At 31.0% G+C, this 21,328-nt stretch overlaps 1 long non-coding RNA gene across 2 annotated transcripts; it reads left to right on the top strand.

Annotated features, from left to right (window-relative positions):
• The first annotated feature begins 4,212 nt into the window (after window positions 1-4,212).
• LOC127734112 (uncharacterized) lies at window positions 4,213-21,328 on the top strand. Of its 2 annotated transcripts, none has more exons than XR_007997424.1 (4): window positions 4,213-4,262; window positions 9,379-9,620; window positions 13,682-13,891; window positions 14,625-21,328. It is a non-coding gene; the product is annotated as an uncharacterized LOC127734112 (long non-coding RNA). The 2 variants fall into 2 exon arrangements; XR_007997423.1 differs by having other exon boundaries at window positions 4,213-4,401.

Raw genomic sequence — 21,328 nt, 5'->3', positions numbered from 1 at the left:
CGTCCATAAAATATTCGAACATATCACTTAAACTTCACAACTCAGAATCCTTAGTTTGATAGCTTCCTTGTTATCAGCGACCATCTATGAAGGAAATCACGTTAGTACATACAAGCTCTAGAATATCGTATACACTGGGAGATATATACTACATATGCAGGCGTTGCTGGTGTGTTTCTACATAGAGATGGAAAGTTTAAAATTAGGAGGCTGAAATCATCTTTTTAGTTGTCGTAAAGTTTTGTTCTCAACCAAACGTCATTGTGATAACTATATTTATAATATGTTTGATAATTATGATAATATTGCAAGTCAAATACTGTTTTGTTGGTTTGTTTTCTGTTTAGTAAATTTTGTTCAGTTCAATCAAGTTTTGAAATTTGTAAACACTTGATAACTATAATATTAAAGGCAATTGTTGTCTTTAAACATATCAAAAGTTTGGAAATATATCAAAAACTGAAACATTTAACAAATCAATGATTATTTAAATACTTGAAAAAGACGTTTGAAATATTTTTGTCTTACAATAAACATATAAAACACTGCCCGAAAATGACAACTACTCAAATAGCATATTTTAAGTTATGTAAATGGTGGAACAGGAAATGTCGCAGATGCTTGATATTTTAAAAACGTTTACCTTTGTGTGGGTTTGGGCACTGTTAATGTCTTTCGTCTTTTGTGTCGCCAATGCATTGTCTATATATATTTGACCTTTGATTCCGTTCTCTTTCTTTATTGTAGATACTAAAGACACAATCAAAACTGTTAAAGATGTACACACGCTACAACAGCGGAGGAATATAAATGAACTTGCTTATCTTTCGTCAAGTCATTATAGATTGGCCTATGGGAACCGATGCTTCACTGGTACAGATTACATTGATGTTATTTTCAAACTAAATCTAGTCCATCCAAATATATCTGACAATGGCACGCTATTGTTTGAATTTGGACTTTCATCCTCTGTAGAATATGTAGTAAAAGACGTTTATGATTATCAAATGTTAACTGTGAAGGCTTTTAGATGTAAACATCCATTTGGAATTTGTCTAGTGGTCTCAGATGAAATATCGTCAAAGATTGATGTCAGTGTTTTCAAACAAACACCAGAATGGATTCAAGGACATATCACCATGGGACTTCAAAGTTCACGGTTCATGCTCATGTCAGAAAATCAGCATATATACGTCGGAAGTAAACTTAATATGTCACGTGGTTTGCAAGTGTGGCCAGTGTTTGGAATATACAATTCACATTTAATAAATATGTCATTTACAATTCATTCAAAAGACAGCATCTGTTTCAACAGAACCAGTTTGGATCCACATCTGTTTATTTCAGATGATAACAATACAATATCAAATTGGCATTTACAATTCGAAAAGGTACATCAATTAAGTTTCGAAATCGTTTATATGTACTTTGAAAAAGCATTCTTTGTCACTATGCCCCTTTTTATGTATATAGTAGATTTTTGTAAAACGTTTTAAAATGTGTTTGAGTAGATCATATTAACCTTTCTCATTTTTTTTCTTCCATTATTCGTCTAGTATAGGAACTGTTTTTCTAATATAATTACGTACTGTTTGTATTGCTATCAGAAGACTATGTAAAAGAAAAGACAAGTTTATCAACTCATTGTTTACACTTTTCATGCATTTTAATCGCTTTTTTATTTTATTTCTATAGATATATGATATTGTCTGTCTATGACTGACTAATTATTAGTGTGTTTTGTAAGTCTGTAGTATATTAAGGCAAATCTTATGCAATGGATACAATTGAAATTATAAATATATGCGAAAACACACGCCATTCTTGTATAACAGACTTCCTCGGTATTCTTTGTTACTATAAAAATATCATAAGTATTTCTCTGCCGATGAATATATTATCTTTTCCCCAATAAACAGCAATTTTATAACCTCAAGAATTTTGTATAGATAACAATCTAATGTATTATACAAAACCAAATATATATGGAAGAGTTGAGTACGTCCTGAACATGTCCACATATGAAGATTGTTAAAAAGATTAAGCTTTTCCTACAACAGTCTCCTTATTAAAATTAAAATGACATTAAGGGTTTAGTTCATCCTCAACTAGTGAACTGATGAAGAGGATTTGATAATTTGAGTATATCCGGAACATGTGAACTAGTACAACGAGCAAGATAAATGAAAGGGTTGAGTACATCCACCATTAACTTGTTTACTTAGCAATATGAATAATTCGGTTGCATACATCCCGAATTTGTAAATTCATCAAAGTGATTGTAAAGGTTGAAAACAGCCTGAATAAGTCCACTAATCAAAGTGATTTGGAAGGCTGAATTTATCATAAAATAATAAATAATTGAGATGTTTAGAAGGAAAAGAAGAGTACATACTGAATTGATTAGGATGACTAGAAGGGTTGAATGTACCATTATCTTGTACACTCGTCAAATTTATTGTAAGGGTAAATAACATCCTGACCAGTCCACTGATCATAATCAACATGAAACGAATGGTTGAGTACATCCTGAACTATATTTTTAACCTTTACTGTTCAGTCCTTTTTTGGTAATATACTTTTGACGTGGCTCGGTATTTATTCATCCCGACATTGTGTTATTGTGCTATGGTCATTTTTGTTTTCTTGTCTTTCATTTTTACTTAATATACACTTTGTCTATAGAGTGTCTATATACCATTTTGTTTTTCTTTGTTGAAATAGTTATTTGTTTTTATAGTGATTAAGATTATAACACAATGTTGACTGCTGTACCCCAATTGTTGACATTTCTACCTATTATGTCTGTTTGTTTTACTCACACATTGTTGTCATTATAATGGAATTTTATGCGACTATCATACAATTGAGAGGTTTAGCTAGCTATAAAACCAGGTTTAATCTATCATTTTCTACATAAGAAAATGCCTGTACCAGGTTTTAGGAATATGACAGTTGTTTTCCATTCGTTTGATGTGTTTGAGTTTTTTTCCTGGGAGATCGATAATTTTGTTATTTTATTTTTCACTGATGAAGGTGGTTAAAAGGGTTTAGTATATTTTCATACTAATCAAAATGACTGGATGGGTTTAGTCCAAACGTCAGGATGATTGGAAGGGTTGGGTATTTCGTGAACTTTCCAAATGATCGCGATGACTGGAAGGGTTAAGTATACCCTGTACTATTCACCTAGTAATTCTGAACTACAGAAATAGAACTCTGATCAAGATGAATCGAGGGGAAGGGTGTAATATGAACTAGTCTATTGATTATTTTGATCAGACTTCTCGTACTAGAGAACAAGTCATTTGACCAAAAAGATTCGAAGTGTTAAATGCATTTTGATTTTCATTAGTTCTGTCACTAACTATTGTTCTCGTAACCAATTATATGAAACCTAGCACACACAAAAAAAATTTCAAAGACAGGCATCATTAAAATGTTTGCCAAAGGTAGTAAGAACTCAAAATAAAAACAACATCATACTAATTGGTTTGTACATGGCAACAATGATTAGGTAGAAAATGTAGATTGGAAACTCATGCTAAATTTGTCAAGTCGAAATATGACTTTTTTGTCTTTTGCATATTTTTCTAACCATGCATTTTATGGGTACATTTAGTGTTATTTAATGTATGGAAATTTGGAGGTGGTACTGATTTAGTGTAAAGATGCCATTATCAGTATGAGAACCGCATGACCATGTGTAATGTCAAAGCTTAAGTAAACTGTATGGGCAGGATGTATGATCATGAATGTTCAAAACCTGTAAATATACATCTAGTAATGTTTTAGTTTTTAAAAAACAAACATCAAGCATCTTTAATATAGAAATGTAAAATGCTTAACTCCATCACACAATATATATTGAGAGGATGAGTTCATATTTTCCTCGACATTGTCTCTTTATTTTTCTTAATTTTATACTCTTTAAACATTCACATTTATACTCTTGGGTTAAAGATGCTGCTAATGAATGTTATTTTTCACATATCATCAATGCATCTTTCACATTGCAGGCACTTTCATAATTCCTCTGGATCGTTAAAATAGTCCTAATGTAAGAGTTGACAGAAATATTCGTATAAATAATTTGTTGCCTATTTAGTTTCTGTATCTTGCCAATCAAACAATACAGATTAAAAGGAGATATCAACACTTATGCATTTGTAACAATGTTATACTTGCGTATCGTAGATTAATAGTGTGAAAAGGAAGTAAACGGTTTATCCGTGTAAACACCAGGTTGGACTTATGTGCAGGTATTAACAACGGGTAATCTACACAATTTTGAAAGATATTAAGGTTTTTAACTCCACCAATGTGGTCTATTCAAAATCACAAACAATTTCATTACTGTAATTCGTAAATGTCAAAAGACTGACAACATCGTACAAGTGTGTAAGTAATATATTTTCGATGACTTTTAACCTTCTTTAATATTTCTTCCTTAACTCGAGAAAAGAAAGTTTTATCGAATAATTTCTAAGAATTTGTCCTTCTTTCATTTCATTGCAATTGATGTCATATTATTCTTTTACTGTTTCATATGTTGAAGAATTTTTATTTTTTTGTATCTATGGCAATAACATATCCGTTAAATAAGGGGAAAAAAGCGGCATTAATGTGTCGGAGTAGTTCGATGCTGGTCTCCTTGGATATAACCACAATATGTAGAAAAGAAATCAGAAGTATATGAACACAATCTAAATTCGCGCTGTTTTGAATTCGCGATTTCCCTGTGGCCTATATAAATATTTTCATAAAGGATATAGAAAGTGAACAGCTTTACATGTATAGTACATCAAGTGATGTTTTCCGGTTCATCAATGTTAAAAGAGATTAAAAGTTATGTCATGTTTGCTTGTAAAAACACATACACAATAACAGAAAAGAAGACCTTATTAAGAGTGAATTAAATTCTGTCAGGATTAATGCTAATTAATCGATCTTTTGATCTTATTAATCTGTATAGCAGATTCAATGAGGTAATACTTTTATAACTGATTGACAGGTGTCATTTACATATTTGTAACAGTGTTTTTTACATAACAATATCCGTAATGTCCGCTTGCTTGAAATGTCTTCAATGTTAATGAGATTAACTTGAGTTAAAGTCATGATTTCTAATATTGCTTTTCATTTAGAAATACAGTTATGATTTGAGGTATCGATCTGTCGTCTGTAAAATCCGTGTTTTACAGTGGTCCTCTACATATCCGATTCATAAAGTCATCATCTTATGAATAGAGTTTCTTTGACATTTGTCATTTCGGGTTTTTTATAGCGGACTATGCGGTATGGGCTTTCTCATTGTTGAAGGCCGTATGGTGACCTATGGAATGGTATATTAGAAAATCATAAATAATTATTTTAAAATATCCATAAAAGACATAATCTATGGACACAAGATTGGGGAGCAAGATCATACTGACATAAATCTCAACATTCCTTTGATAAGATTTTCAATCTTCAAATAATCCGCGCATTTTACATATCTAAACAATGAACAAATTCGCACATATATACAATATTTTCAAAAATGAACTTGATTTACATTTTGATGTAAACACAGCGTAAAAAAAATTAAACTAATCTAAAACGCAAGTTCTAAGAGTTTCTATTCATCACACAGAAATTTTCAACAATACATCATAGAACACAGTTTATATTGTTTGTTCCAAATAACGTATAAAAAGTAAATGTATGATAATGAATGTCAAGCTCTCTGCACATTATGAACAATGTCAACAACTTTTTAATGGGTTCGTTGGTGACCTGTTTCATCACTAATTGTTTGTCCCTATCCAAGATAGCTTCATTTTCAGTGGCATTCTAAATTGTACCGGTCGATCCAATATTGCAGGATCTACCTTTTGTATTGATTTTCAATCTATTCTCGTTCTGAAAATTCATGAAATATGTGCCATGGACGCTAAGCAACAACAATCAATGAATCAACTAAAGAAATACATCTCATGTAAATTAGGCCGCTTAAAAGATGCTTATATTACATTTATTTTGCAATTTGATATTATTAGACAATATATGCTTTTGGTGGTGTTTTATGTGATACAATATTTAAGAGCAGCCTGCGTTCCCTGTAATGAATATATTTATTTTGTGTGGATGCTTACGCGTAAGTCATATATTTAACAAAGGAATCCGTGGTAAAATGCAGGCAGTCCCTTCGAAAGTTTTACTGAAACAATCACGAGCTGGTTCAACTTTATGAAATATCTATGATACAGAAGACCACATATATGCAAATCGTTGTTTTACACTCCCCTCTACTTTTATTTAAAATTACTGAATGAAAAGTGTAACCGAATTAGCACTAACAGTAACACGATGGGGGCAGGATCTGCTTGACCTACCGGAGTACCTGATATTGTGTTACTCAGCCTTTAATTTTCTATGTTTTAATGTACAGACTTTTGTTTATCTTTTAATCGTATTTTTTTAAATGGCATTGTCAGTTTGTCTTTGACTCATATGATTGAATATCATTTTTGATATCTTCCGTCTCTCTTGTCAAACATGATGAATGATAATTAAGAAAACACACAAATTCAATAGATTACCTTATATGCATGCATTTTTGATGAGGTTTTACTTTTTGGTTCTAATCAATTATTAATAAGATCATTGACAACATAAACAATAACTCCTTCAGTCATGCCAGGCAACGATATTTGATCTCTTTATATACATGCAGGGTTTTTCGAACCCATTGCATAGATAGCCTTAACCGTATCAGAATGGTTGGCTTTTAATTTTCTTTTACTACGTATTTGGTTTGGCCCTCCAAATGCTTTGATTCGAGAGCAAATGATAAATCTTATGTAGAATAAACGCGCGTAAGACGTAGCAAATTATAAGCATGGTACCTACGATGAGTTTTTATCATTGTCTTCAAACAGAATCTATTATAAATTTTGAAAATCATTTTAGATTAAGGTAGATTGGGGGGGGGGGGGGTCTACATTAAAGTCCATAGTATTTTTTAATAATTTATCAAAATGTAGTTTATATCATGCTTTTTTCAAAAAAATAATAAAACGTATGGATCACCGGGCTTTCTTTCACGCTACAGGTTGTGCAAAATTGTCAGATTTTGTATAGATAATGCATGGAAAATCCAATTTTGTGTGATAAAAAGAAAACTACACCATAGAAAGTTAAGATAAAATATGAAAATATAGCTCTAATAATGTGCTTTCAGATAAGAACAAGAAAAAATGGGGTCACCGGACTCGTTTCTTGGTACATAATAAAATAGGTGAATTCGCAACACATTCTATTATAAAAGTTACTTTATCTGAGTTATCTTCCCTTATATCTGAGTTATCTTCCCTTATATCTGAGTTATCTTCCCTTATATCTGAGTTATCTCCCCTTATTTGGCAAAGTTGAAAAAAAAATGAATCAAACAAAAACATTCTGTTTTTTTGTAAAATACAGTCGTAAATATGATAAAACATATAATTTTCTATATTAACATGACAAGTCTTACACATGAATTACATACTACTCTCGAAATTTGCACATTTCATTTAGACCGATTGTTATCTGCTATTTCAAATTCCAAATAGTAGAAAGAAACCCCAGCTTAAGTAACGTATTTTTATCTCCTGACTCATTTTGGTATCATCAGCTCTTCAACGTTTGGCCACGAGTATCACTTATGAGACATGTGTTGTCTACATTCGCGTCTGGTGCATTATAATTGATAATATAGATTTAATGTATACTCCAAGTCGATACCTTGGCTTGTTGAATGTTACTCCCTCGGGTATTACTAGCAAAGAAGCTAGTACTTCGGAACTGGCATCAAAATAAGGGTATAAAGTTATTGAAATGCTGTAAAAAAAATTGGAAATGATATCAGATTTTAGAAGGTATAGCTCTGATTCCGTGCCCGCGGTTGGCGTTACGTTTGGTCTTTTTTCTTTCATCAGCTCGTTAACGTTTGTAATAGGTTTTGGTTTTTTTTTAATATGTTGAGCTCGATTATCAGTACAGAGACATAAATTGTCGAGATGCGCATATTATGCAGTAAAATTGATTTCGTTAGTAATATTATTATTCATTTTATTATAAAAGTGGCTTGTCGACATTAGGTCTAGTTGCAATAGATGTCACATTTTATATTTAACATTGGCTCGTTGATTTATAACTGATAAGTGAAACAAAAAACATGTATTACTTTTATTTTACGAACTATTACTGATTGAATTCTTTTCTTAAATTTTTTTGTCACACATTTCTTTTGTACTACTTAACAGCATGAGGTCAAATTTGATCACCAGCTTGACAACGATAAGTTGTTACGTGTGAGCGTAGTAATATTATTATTCATGTTATTATAAAAGAGGCTTGTCGACATTAGGTTTAGTTGCAGTAGATGGGCTATGTCACATTTTATATTCAACATTGGCTCGTTGAAATATAACTGATAATTGAAACAAAAATCATGTATCACTTTTATTTTTCGAACTATTACTGATTGAATTCTTTCAAAATAGCCTAACATTTGTATAGAAAGTACATAAAATCGGCGAAACTCGTTTTTAAATTTGTCTTTAACTCAACAAAGCTCCAATTACAAATGTCTATAAATATATATGTTGTTGATACATAAATTTCCGTTTAAGTGTTTTCAAATAATCATATGGTCATCGACGTTGTTTCTCTGTGTATTAACCAATCTATTACCTCGTTGGTAGTGAAACACGTAAAACATCGACGATTCATGTCCTACAAGGCGAAAACGTTCCGCTTATTTCGACGCATTGTGAACTCTTTTTTTTTTATATCTAGAACACCACCTTGAATGATGTATAACATAAATATGAATGCGGTGACGCTATTATTATTGTAAATCTTTAAAATGGAAATGTATGTACCAACAATTTATAGCTTTTAAGAAAAAAAATATGGATTTTTAATATGATATTTGATGATTTTAAGACAAATTTAAGAATGTTGATGGCCGATTATTTGTGCTTTCTAAGTATGTATCTATTTCGTAAATATTTTACCAAAATCTGTAACATTTTCCGTTAACTGTTCCCTGACTTTAAATCTGATTGATTTATGATTCACATCAATATTGTTCAGTGTATTATCAAACGACCTCATACGATATCGAATATTGATGGAAAATAACTGTATTAAAACTGTCGGGACTCTTTTTTTCCATATACGTGTTACTTCGATTTGCTATCGATACATCATACTTTAACGATTCGGATTGTTTAGTTATAATCAATTGAATACTAACAAAAAAAAATCTGTTGCGTATGTTTTAATTTTTTTTAAGAGAGAATATGAAATATATGGTTGATTTTCAAAATGCCATCTATTAAATTTTAGAACAATGGAGAATCAGACTTGTAACAGCGATGGTAATGACAATAGAGATTGCAGTGACGAAGATTTGAATAAAGGATCGGACGATGCAGTGAATGTTGTAAAATCTCCAAAACATACGTCTGACATACACTCAGTTCTGCCTAATAAATTAAATTACATATGTATTGGCACTATGGTATCTGTTATTGGCATTGTGTTAACGGTAGTTTTGTCTGTAACAACGCTTGTCGCTATCTCAACTGGTAAGTCGTATTCCTATTTTCGTTCTCTACGCAGCAATATCAGACCAAAATGGAGACATTGAAGCCGTTGAATAAAATGCTACATGTTTATCAATTTGTGGGAATGTTCGTGACCTTATGAACAAAAAAACACATTTTCGAACCATTTACCGAAATACTTTGTATTAAAAATGTATAATGCAAATGTCAGCCGTCTTAGTAAACCTACCTACACTTATCATATTTTCAAAATCAATGTTTGTTTAAAGAATTACAAAATCACGACGATATAGTTGCTAATCATTCGACATTTAAATCAATGTTACAAATCTATGGTTGTGTTATTTATATAATGCCCCCACTCCAAACATTTTGGCTATATTGCAATAAATTTTCCCATCCGTCATCTGTTTGCAGAACAATAATATTCGTCACTGTTTTCACAAAAACCATTTAACAGAACGACTTCGTATTTGGTAAGCATCGGCACAGTGTAACGTGTAAACACTTTAAAAATCTGTCAGACTCCTTCTTCATGTTTGCCGATACTTCAAATATTTTAACATGTCAAAAGAACTTAAATTTTTTGTCACACATTTCTTTGGTACTACTTAACAGCATGAGGTCAAATTTGACAACGATAAGTTGTTACGTGTGAGCGTTTATTTTATTTATCTTGAGTACATACTTCGTATTTGGCGATTTTATAAATTTTTAACGCGTTGAATAAAAACAAATATTATTATTCGCCACATATTTCTCCAGTCCTGCTGAACAGAGTGACTTTGTCATCATCTTCACAATGAAATCAGATTTAAGAAGGTATAGCTCTGATTCCGTGCCCGCAGTTGGCGTTACGTTTGGTCTTTTATCTTTCATCAGCTCGTTAACGTTTGTAATAGGTTTTGGTTTTTTTTAATATGTTGAGCTCGATTATCAGTACAGAGACATAAATTGTCGAGATGCGCATATGATGCAGTAAAATTGATTTCGTTAATAATATTATTATTACTGTTATTATAAAAGTGGCTTGTCGACATTAGGTCTAGTTGCAGTAGATGGGCTATGTCACATTTTATATTCAACATTGGCTCGTTGAATTATATCTGATAATTGAAACAAAAAACATGTATCACTTTTATTTTACGAACTATTACTGATTGAATTCTTTCAAAATAGCCGAACATTTGTATAGAAAGTACATAAAATCGGCGAAACTCGTTTTTAAATTTGTCTTTAACTCAACAAAGCTCCAACTACAAATCCTTGGGTTTGTCTATAAATATATATGTTGTTGATACATAAATTTCCGTTTAAGTGATTGCAAATTATCATATGGTCACCGACGTTGTTTCTCTGTGTATTAACCAATCTATTACCTCGTTGGTAGTGAAACACGTAAAACATCGACGATTCATGGCCTACAAGGCGAAAACGTTCCGCTTATTTCGACGCATTGTGAACTCTTTTTTATTTATCTAGAACACCATCTTGAATGATGTGTAACATAAATATGAATGCGGTGACGCTATTATTATTGGAAATCTTTAAAATGGAAATGTATGTACCAACAATTTATAGCTTTGAAGAAAAAAAACTATGGATTTTTTAATTGCATGGATATTTGATGATTTTAAGACAAATTTAAGAATGTTGATGGCCGATTATTTGTGATAACTTGTGAAATGAAAACAAATATTTTCGTCACACTTTTCTCAAAAACTACAAAACGGAATGACTTAATATTTGGTAATTAGCTAAACAGTGATAAGTTGAAACGTTTCAATGCTTTTGGACCTGTCAAACACCGTTTCCATGTTTTCCAATGCTTTGAATTACGGATGGGGTACGATTAGTACGACAACGATTCATTACAAAATCCCCAGATTCTGAATTTTCCACATTTGTATGAATTTTGTCTTTAAATTCTGAAAAGTATAGTACGTTCTTAAAATTCTCAAAAGTGACAATAATGATTGAATTTGTCTAAACATATTCTTAACATTCTCAATTCCTCTTAACAAATTTTAAACATTCTAAATTTGTCACAACATATTTTTTATATTTTGAATCTTTTCATAACATATCGGTTAAATTATAGATTAGACAAATATACTGGTATCTAAAGATCTAAGATCCCTCGAAAGTATGTCGCTAGAGAATTGAGACACCGACATATCATATCAGTCAACCAATTCGTGATGGTAACCGGAAACTTAAGTATTCTCGATTTCAGTCGTTCTTCCTAATTACTCTGTTGCAGCAGTTTTTATGTAAGAAGCATTCCTCTTTTCATGAAGTCCGTTTAATGTAAACATTCACGAGCGTAATGTATTAAATGAGATATGTACACGCCATACGATGAGGCAGAGGATATGTTAATACTCAGAAATGGGAAGTTGTCAATTGGAAAGCTGAAATCATCACGTGTGCCATGGATTTTAGTTTCAAGTCGTTCATCTGTGTAAATATAGAGGAAAATATCAAGATATGAAGCAGACCGTCTACATTCGGTTGTATCCTTAATCCTATGTTCACAAGGATACATACGATGTGAGCACTAATTGAAATGTGAGTTATTGAATGACAGAACATCATCAATATATTTGAAATTGATATTAAAGAACTGTTGTTCTTATCTTATTAATTTTTTCAGTTTTCAATTTTATATTTGAATTGTTTGATCATTATAAATAGAAATAATACGACATGATAATTAGTATTCAATTTTTGAATTTAAAAGACAACAATAGTCAAAAGAATTTTCTATATTTGGTTGAGACCATGCTCTTTAGGTTTCGCTTGTACATATAATGAACTCCTGAAATTCCCCGACAGAGAAAATCGTACATGTTTTTACTGCAGAAAATATTTAGACAGTTTAAAAGTATCAAGACTTTTACAGACAAAGTTAAGACTGTTATGAATGAGAAATGTCAAGTTGAACTGACTGAATGTCAAGTTGAGAGTGACTGAATGTCAAATTGGAATTGAGAAATGTCAAGTTAGAACTGAGAAATATCAAATTGGAACTGAAAAATGTTAGTTAAAACTAGGAAATAATTAAAAACAATCCTATACCTAGCATTAACTCGACCATTTTTTAAATAGTCTAGGACAATTACGGGATACGTTAACGTTATTCAAATAAATTAGTAACATTGCAATTAGTCTACCAATATTCACTGTTCTCATTCTCAGGCTGGCCGAGAATCTTTTTTTCTTGAATAAGATAAGATACTTATTGTCGTGGCATTATCAAATATAACCACATTTTCTTATTTGTATACGTTTATACTAGATCCTCATTTAAATTCGTCAATCTGTGCAATATCAAGAGTGAGACAGACCTTCTAGTTTCTATAGTATCTTTAATGACAGGTTTACTGTTATGTATTAAACATGTGGAGGTGCTTAATCATTTAAAGACTGAATCATCTACCCCTCTTAATCAGTTGAGTTACAAAAATAGGCAATAAATTGACCTACAATATAAATACGTACATGTACTAAACTGCACAGTACCTATAAAAGGTACCGAAACCACAAGATAAGACTACTCAAATCAACGAATGTACTTTATAATTTAGATTAAAATCCAAACTTGTCTATATAAAATCATGCCGTCATACGATGTTATTTTAGCGGCTGTATATGTCATATGACAACGGCATAAAAGACAAGGACTTCATGATATAAATAGACAGTGTCAGAAGCATGCAATGGCAGTGCAGAGAAAGGGGACAAATCCTTAAGTTTTTTCAAAGTGTAAATTAGTGAAACAAAACTCCAGGAGCAAAGACTATTAGCACATTTACATCATGTTGTGTTCTGTTTTTGCAACAATTCTTATATACCACAATAAAAACATATTATACTCGTCTTCATTTAAATAAAACATTAATGCAAATAATTTACCTTTGTAGGTTAAATAAAGTAGCATTATTCTTTTTATTGATAAGTTAAGGTCAAATATGCCAGTCATGGCTCGCGGTTTCTTCGTCTAAATCAGCTTAAGCATCAGTTCTTATTTATGGTAATTGCCAACAAAGACACTTTAATTATCCTTCATCTTGTTTTAGATGATAACACGCATAGTTTTCAATTAAAAAAAGATATTTCAAGAATATCGAATCACTTAGAAAGTATATCAACGAAAATATATAGTTATAGTTCAACAATAGATGGACCACAACAATGTGAGAAAATCAACAATAGTTATCTTTACTATGCTTTTCAAGAAGAAAACAGGAGACTGAAAGCCAAACTTCAAAAAACTAAATCTTGAAAAGGTAATAGATGTTTGCTTTTTTGTTGTTTGCATATGAACATTAATAATGAATTTTAAAATTACGGAATTACAGAATTCCAATTCAAGAACAAGTAATAGAAGAAAATATTATTTGTAGAAGAGTGTTTATCACTTGATAACCATATGTTTACAGCAGAACATGACCTAACACTCAGCACTATTGTAAGCCACAAATGTGCCCTGATGATTTCGGCAATTATCTTTCTGTTAATTAAATACCTAGCAACTTTGTTGTCTTGGATTCAGTCGGGTATCCATGGATATAAAATTGGGTTTTTCGTAATTTCCTGTTTACATAACTAACTAGTATCATATTTTAGAAGGTATCCTTTTGTAAATATGCCATTCAAAACAGTCCTAACACATAGAAAATGCATGTCTCCTCTTCGAAGAAATAGCTTTTTATTCATAAATGTAACCTTGAAATAAACAAAAAAACACAACCTTAAAGTGTTTCATTTAATCCAAAGGTTGAGTCAAAATAGTAGACACCTCCAAAAATTATGTTTCTCTTTCAATAAACAGAAAAATAATCCAAATTCAATACCTTTCTAGATTAGATTACGCAGTATCAACACTTTTTATTGATAAGTTAAGGTCAACTATATCCGTCACGACACACCGTTCCTTCGTCTTTATCATCTTACTTCTTGCTTCTTATTTATTTGAATTGCTGACAGAGAAACTTTAAATTGTCGTTTATTTTGTTTTAGACGACCAAAAAATTAGTTTTCAATTAACAAAAGATATTTCAAGAATATCAAATCAGTTGAAAAGTTTATCAACGAAAACAAATAGTTATAGTTCAACAACAGAAAGACCACAAACATGTGAAAGAATTAACACTAGTTATCTTTACTATGTTATTCAAGAAGAAAACAGGAGACTGAAAGCCGAACTACAAAAAACGAAATCTAGAAAAGTTTAGTTTACTTTTATTTATATATGAATATCAAAATTACCAACTTTATTTCCAATTCAAGAACAGATGAAATACTATTTGTAAAAGAAGTCTATCAACCATGAAATTTGGATTTAATGCAAAACCGATGTATATATGGTTTCAATTTTTCACCGATAAAAGACACCTTCGGTTACCAAAGTATCTTCCTGGAGACAACAGAACCTGACAATCATATATGTCTGGTTACAACAGAACATGACTTATTACTCGGCACACTTGTCAGCCTCAAAAGTGCTCTTATGGTTTCGGAATTTACATCAGTATCTAAACATATTTCATATAAAATCCTAGTCTAATATTTCGTTATTGAGTAAATGTATTTCGCAACTTTTAAATCAATGACCGACCTTTTAAATGGAATCTCCTTTCGTCGTATGCAGTTATATAGACATTTGGACAAACAATTTGGTGTTGCTATTGCATTCTTTAAATCAGCTAAAAATGCATAACGTCTTGAAGTGTGTTTGTTCTTATCGCACAAATAAAAATGAGTCACTCGGAGGTCTGCAGATTTTCAAACAATGGGAAATTAGCATACCCTGTACTCTAACAAAACCTGGTTGTCAAAACTCGAATAGTTACCTGAAATTACATTTTGGTATAAAATTATAGACTTCCATCTATATTTCTACAACTTACATACATTTTATTGGTCATAAAATCTGAGGAAAATTCTGAATTAATTATTCCACCTTTAGAATGAATAAGTGTCAAGTTTTAAGCTTTCAGCAAACACCATTATGTGTAAATACAAATTTAAACGATAACGTTTGCTCTGATGCGTCCTTGATTTTATTAAGATTTTAAATTGTTGGCAAATTTTGTGGGCCTTATTTCTTTTGCAGATTCAATAACATGTGCAGACAATGATAATAAACGGAATCAACAAGAAGGTAGAAAAAAACCATTGCAAGTTAGTTGTAGCTCGGTCTCAAGTGCATACAACATTTATGGATGGGTTTCTGCCAATAGAAGCTTATCATTTGGCCGTTCAGATCATTTCAATATAATAACAAAATTTTTATTATTGTATCCCGAAATACCTGATAATGGTAAAATATTATTTGAGTTTGGTCTTACTACGTTAGCTGATGAATTAATATTCAATTATCCAGTTATAATTGTCAGAGGTCAAAGATGTGAAAAAGAACTTGGAATTTGTCTTTATGTAATAGATAATGCATTGACAGAACTGGAAGGCCATGTTTTTGAACAGATGTTGGATTATATACAAGGGCAACTAACTCTGGAACTTCATAAATCATATTTTGTTCTTATGTCGAACCAGAAGAACTTATATATTTCAAATATGCTCAATTTTTCCTCTGAAGTGAAACTTTGGCCAGTGTTTGGATTTTACAATACACATCTTATTAATATATCACAAACTATTTTTTCCGAGAACAAAATAAGCTTCAACAGAACAACCGTTGACCCACATTTTTTTGTTTCTGAAGACAACAATACGATATCAAATTTTAAATTGCGGTCGAAAAGAACAATTTTGTCTGCATGGGATATTAGGATTTTGTTCATTGAAATTGCCTTCTTCACTGTTTCTACAATTTTATGCTTCCTGTTTTTTTGTTGCAATGACTTTAATGGTAAATTTTTTCAAATCTTATGTAATATTACGTTGTGCGTGTCATGTTTTCTTTGTATACCACTTTCATTATATTACCTCTTCATGAATTGGTCCTTACAATTGCTTTTAGTAGTGAGTACGTTGCTTGGACTTTTACTTTATCAGATAAAATATAAAACCATGGAATTAAATCCCATACCATGTGCTATTATCACTTTTCTTTGTGCTACGTACGTTGCGGTCTTTTGTAAAGAGATCAGATGTATCTTTTATCTAATATTCTATTAAAAAGTGTTTTACTTTATAGCAGTATTGACCTACACGTCAAGATATTAAAAAAAATACTGATCTGCCAAAATTTTTGCTTTCATTCTTAGTTGAACAATTTCCTCTCCCAGTCGTATTTTTATAACAAACTATTTAAAATTGCCCGTTTATAAATTTTGAAATTATACATAAACTAAGGTTTCAACTCCCTCAGGCATAGTTGGCCTTGGATGGATTGGGCTATTTTTTTAAGTCCTTTTTGGTTTATAGCTCTTCAACGATTTCGGTCCTTATACATCATTGGCTTTCAAATATTCGGCTTTGAGCGTTCCTTGATGAAGGTAAATCTAGAAAAGCTCTTCGGACGTATGAAACTTATAACGTGTTGTTTTCATTTTTTTAAGTAAAAAATAAACGATGTTAATTTCTCATACTTCAAATATGAGTTTTCAAAACAAAATCAAAATATAAGGATCACCGTTCATAAAAGGGAAAAAAACCTATTTCATTGTGGTTTACATTGACATTGAAACAAATTTCTTTTTGAAATATTGAAATATGATATACCTTGTGATCAATTTTTGAAATTTGGACAATTATTTATAAAGACAATTATATAGCACAAGAATATAGTAAATAAAACCAAAATAACCATTCGTGGCCATGAAAACAAATGCTATAAAAATACTGAAGATGTTAATAGTATCCTTTAAGTTAATCAATGACCAATACATCAGATCTGAATAGTTTTTATTATCAAGAAATATGAAACTGCAATACACTGTATAGGTCATCTTGAATATTTTATAGAATAACCATGTTAATAATATTATTATCAACATATACCTAGATAGTATTACTATACAGCAGTTAACATTCACTATCCTGCATTCTATTGAAAATTATATTTATGCATTGTACAAGATCATGCTTTTTCTATGATTGTTTTGATACTGTCTTTACACATTAAATCTATCGGATGTGTACTGATTGATGTTTTATCTTAGATACATCATTTTTTATTAGTTGCTATACGTTTTGAACTACCTTCCAGTTATGCCATTTTCAACTGATCTTTATAGTTTACCCAAGTTCAGCTGTTGCCCCACCTCGCTAAAATGAGCATTGATAATTTCATTCGAAGCTCGTATTAAGTGCAGCTCGTTAGGGACCGTTTTGCATATTTGTACAAGATCCCGCTATGTCAGAACCAATACTCGATTTAAAATAAGATGATCTATTAGGCGTAGCTTCGTCGATAGCGTATGAAGAGCAGTAAGAATCTTATGTTTGTTAAGGGAGGGTTTCTGGGCTCCTGAAAACATGTTTTATATAGCTCGTCAACTGTTTCGTTTCTTATACATCATTGGTTTTTTTATATTTGGATTTTAGCATTCCTGATGAAGATGAATCTAGAAATGCGCTTCGAATGTCTGAAATTTATAAAGTGTTCTCTTTTTTAACCCAGTCACATTGCCTGTAATTCAGAGGTTGTTATTTCTTGCTACATATTAAATTTGTTTCTCCGTAATTGTTTTGTACATGAATCAGAGCTTTAATTTGTCATGTTGGGGCTGTTTGTAGCTTGCTATGCAGTATGCATTTTGCTTATTATTGAAGGCAGTACTGTGACCTATAATTTCCACGTCATTTGGTCTTTGGTTGAGAGTTGTCTAATAAGCAACTTCACCACATCATCTTTTCTTTTTTTTTTTTATTTTTTAACTAATATGTATTAACTAAAAGTAGTTTTAAACCATTTTGATGTTTTAAAATAAATTTAATGGTTATTTGAACTAATGATTTAAAATGAACGGATCAAAGAGAAAGTTTTTAAAAATATGCTTCTCATGTTGATAGATTAGTAGGTAGGTCAATGACTTGATTATACTGGTAAGTTTCAAAACAGATTACTTTATTAAAGGGCTGCCATATCAATCAGTAATTCTTGAGGAAGTTATACAGATACCAGCTATTATACAGGGGCAATTAATTTAGTCTCGTTGAACGAATGCTGTCGGCAAAATGTAGGGATGAGGTATGGTGTAAGAGAAGTAAATACAATTGAAGGCGGTGCAAGCCAGTAAAATACAGTAACCATTGAGGTATATAGGACGAAAAGTAATTATAAGTTACGAAAGGAACAAAAAATCGATATTTAAGATATGAAGCAGGGATTAACTGAGATAAAAAAAAATATTAAAGCTTAGAAGCAAGAAAAAAATCAACCAACATATCTACATGAACAGCTGGAATGTGTTGGTCCTATTGGGGTTATTGAAATATTGCAGTAAAACTGTTAAATACTTGTTTTATGTAAAGCTGTATTTTGTGGTGTTAATTAGCACTATGGGATACTTTGTTTGCCATGTATATTTGGCACGAGAATAAATATAGACTAAGGTTTAAACTTGGTTGCAATATATATTTTTGTTACACCATGGGTATGCTGCCTTCACCATTTAAGATATTTTAAGGGAATTACTGATTACTATTTATAATTGGTTGTACTTCTATTTTTATTATATATATTATTGTATATAAGTGCTGAAACTAGATGCAGAAAGAAATTTTGATATATTTTTTGTGATGAATTGTACACAAGAAACAATTATATTTAAATGTATATTGAATCACGATGCGACCACATTTTGAAAACAATCAATAGCTGACTATGTTGTATTTCCTTTTATGATAAAATTGCTGACATCATATTACATATTATAAGTCAAATAATATGGTGATGACTTTCTTAGCTAAAAAAAATGGTTTAAACAAATTACTATTTTGTTGACGGATTACATTTCAATTTGTCGAAGATGACTTGAATGAATACATTCACTCTGAAGACAACTAACAAGTCCTAGGCGCGACTGCCTAGAGAATATCCTAAAGCTGTTAAACAAGAGACTGTTGTGTAATTAAAAGGGCAATTCGATTTTTGAGACATTTAAGGTAGCGAGCATAATTATAATATTTTGTACATTGTTATAGTATTGAACTGATTTGATGAAGTTATTGTATATAATATTGTTGAATTGTCAATTCCACAGGAATTTTGTTTAATACTTTATATTAGTTAAGTGATGTCAGTGTGATTTTTTTTTAAATGTCCTGTACCAAGTCAGGAATATGGCAGTTGTTATCAAAAATCCGTTGCTATATATTTTGGCGTTTGTTTTTGTTGCAGTTCAGTGTTTCTTTTGTTCCGTTGTTTTCCTCTTATACTTGATGTTTTTCCCTCGGTTTTGGTTTGTGACCCGGATTTGTATTCGCTTAATCGATTTATGACTATTGAACAGCGGTATGCTGTGGATTCATTTATTTTGTGGGTACCAATTTCCGTGGATTAAAGAAAACTTTCGTGGATATTCAATTTCGTGGTTTTGCTAAAGTATACATACAAGTCTATGGAAAACTTGTAATTCGTTGAACATTTAAATTCGTGGTTCACCTGTACCCACGAAATCAAACAAAAATTGGTATCCAACGAAAAATAATAAATCCACAGTACTCCTGTTGCCTTTATTAGTTCATACTGACTTTAAAAGGACAGTTGTTAATTTATATATGCATTAATTTTTAGATGGATGCATTTGTTCGGGGTGTTTTTTAATAGGGGAAAATTAAACATTTAAAAAAAAATTAACAGAACGATATAAGTTTCATGCTTCCGAAGCGTTTTACTTGCATGAAAACGTGAAGAGGTTTATATACGTTAATATTGTAAAAAGTCTGATATATATTGTCAAAATTGACAATCCAATACTTCGAAGACGCATTACATTCTTTGGGAGAGGCAGTGATATAAATGTGTGCACTGGTGAAATATTGTCATTTTTGTATTTTGATGGTTTAAATGATTTATTTTGTAGTTATTCATAGTTTCAAATTTATTTTGATGAGCATATTACGTACGTTTCACTTTGAGTTATAAAATTTATCGTTAGCGTCAAATATGGCGCAAAATTGACTTGTATTGTAAAAAAGGTTATAGTTTTGTCAATATCCTAAGCGTATACCCAAACGTGTACATTTATAATTTCTGAACTGGAATAATTGATATGCCAAGATTGGTTAAGCCACAATATTTTATTATAAAAAACATTTTGAGTCGAGGTCTTCCATATTTTTGTCAACGTTTGATGTTATGTAACGTTTTTGCTTAAAATATTAATTTCCGGTAAAGTGCGTATAAATACTTGAGCCAGGTTGAGTTCATTAGTCTATGCTTTGTTTACACTTTGGCCTACATCAAGGATCCCGGGTTTTTCAAGGGATAAAAAGCAGCGCATTTAGTAGTATGCCTCGCATATTGTATAATAAATTGTCGTAGTTAAGAAGTAGGAAGCAACACAGATACATATAGCTGTTATCCTCGCATCTCTGCGATTTCTTTGCATTGTCGAATTTTAGATATTCCCGTTTTGTATGTATAAAATTACAAGAATGTTATCGTATAAATCTCGTCTTTTATGTGAATTACATAAAGTTGTCCTTGGAAATGCATAGAAACATTGTTCATGTATGTAAATAACTATCAGCTGTTGGAGATTAAGCAATTATTGTTCATATCTAATAAACAAAGTCATTTATTTATA

Source organism: Mytilus californianus, unplaced genomic scaffold (assembly GCF_021869535.1).
Source record: "Mytilus californianus isolate M0D057914Y unplaced genomic scaffold, xbMytCali1.0.p SCAF_3, whole genome shotgun sequence".
NCBI classification, from domain to species: Eukaryota; Metazoa; Mollusca; class Bivalvia; order Mytilida; family Mytilidae; genus Mytilus; species Mytilus californianus.
Note: the sequence above shows the minus strand (reverse complement) of the source record. Positions and strands in the feature narration are given on the sequence as shown.